This window comes from Coffea eugenioides, unplaced genomic scaffold (assembly GCF_003713205.1).
Source record: "Coffea eugenioides isolate CCC68of unplaced genomic scaffold, Ceug_1.0 ScVebR1_149;HRSCAF=605, whole genome shotgun sequence".
Taxonomy (NCBI): Eukaryota; Viridiplantae; Streptophyta; class Magnoliopsida; order Gentianales; family Rubiaceae; genus Coffea; species Coffea eugenioides.
Window position 1 is genome coordinate 96,396 of NW_020861907.1, and position 1,947 is coordinate 98,342.

Consider the following 1,947-nt stretch of genomic DNA (forward strand, 5'->3'; position numbering starts at 1 on the left):
CTCAGCAGCATTGGATAGAAGGACAATTTATAGGAAGGGTCAGGGAGTTGAGCAGGTGTTAGTGCAGTGGGAAAACATGGAACCTGAGGAAGCTACCTGGGAAGATTGGATGTTCATACATGCTCAATTTCCTTCTTTCAAATTCAATCAATCCTAGAGACTAGGATTGTTTTAGGGGAAGGCATTGTTATGGCCTGGAATCAGTCCAAGCTTCATTCACAAACTACCAGAATGAGTCAGCAAGGGAGTTGGCACCAGAAATGTGATCACATGGATTGGATCACGTGGCAAAGCATTGTTATAACAGAATAAAGAGTTAGTTATTTGGCGGGAAAGTTAGTTAGTTTCCAGCAAACTGTTTCTTGAACTCGAAGCTAGGATTTGTACAAGTAATTCATCTGCATTTTAGGAAGGGCATCTGATTGATTGTATTGAAAACTCTCTCTCAATAACATCTCAGACTTTCACCTCCTCTCTCCCCTCTTCCTTCTCTGATTCCCCTCTCATTTCTCCCTCTCATTTTTTCTTCTATCTCCTCACCTCTGATACATTTCAATTCATTCAGTTTCGATCCATTACATCTATCATGTCTTCTAGCAATTTTGGGCAGCTCTTACTCTCTCCTTTCAAAGTTGCAGCGTTACAATATAGAATGCTAGTTTGGATGGCAGCTTTTGTTGCAGGAGAAGTGAAAGACTCAGGAAATATTTTCTCGAGATCATTAGAACTACTAGATATCTTTGATGCAATCTAAGAAGGGAGAAAAGAGTGAGGAGGAATTTGATCGTTCAAATTTGGGAGGTGCACTCTATTCCCTAGTGCAAGGATTGACAGCCTAAAGAAAGAGTTGGGGTCAGCCTCATCAGAGACACGAAAGGTGCTGATTGCACCATATTCATTGTATCCATTTTTAACTAATTGAACGCCTTTAGATAAAGATGAACAAACCAAATTAGCCATGGAGCAAAATTTGGGATCAGAAGAGAAGGATTGTTGGGATGCTAAAGAAGCAAAATGATCAGAATCATGCTTAGATAGTGGTGATAATTTTGACAGAACTGACTCAGGCATATTGTTGAGTACATTTTTGGACCAGCAATTAAGTTGATTGGAGGCAACAGATGAAGAAGCAATTGCAGCAATTGTTTCCGCATAATATTTGTAAACAAAATGATATTTTCCCCATAATTTGTACATCGAGCGCCCATGATGAGGAAATATCCCAAGATTGAGGTTAGAGCATACCTGCCCAAAAGAAATCAATAATACTACTATGAATCCTTTCACATGCCATGTTAACATAGGACAAAATTACTAGAGCTTTAGTCCTTATCTCAATGGCAAGTTGAGATTAGTTTTCTTTTTCTGTTTCTTTTTATTGCTAGGAGATCACTTTTCTCAGTGGCAAGTTGGGATTATTTCGTCTCTCTCAAACTAAAATTATTAATAAATTTAGGATTGTTTTGTGATGAGCTTTTTTTGTAACAAATTTGTCTTTTTAACTAAGTATTTTTCATTAACTAACCAATAGTACCACAGACACTGTAATTTTGAAAGTTATAATCAAATAAAAAATTTCACCAACCGTTACTTTTCATCGCGTGAGATTTTAAACATTTGTATGAACGTCCAAAAGTTAAGAAACGGAAATACCTAAAATTTAGGGATAAGGCTATATATAGAATAGCGATATGTTTATTAAAGATAGTAAGTTTCAAAGTCAAAACATCTGTAACTATCTCATTTTTCCTTTACCTTAATATGGACAAAGTGATTAGCGATCAATGTTATAATGTGTAAATTCTCTCCCTTTCTTCCATCTTTATTACTTTTGGGTGAAACCTAATTAGTCTTCCATTAAACACAAATTGTGTCCTCAATCCTTATCTATATTTTCATTCCATGTAGGATTGCATTTGGTTCTGTTTCAACTTATACTTTTCCCTC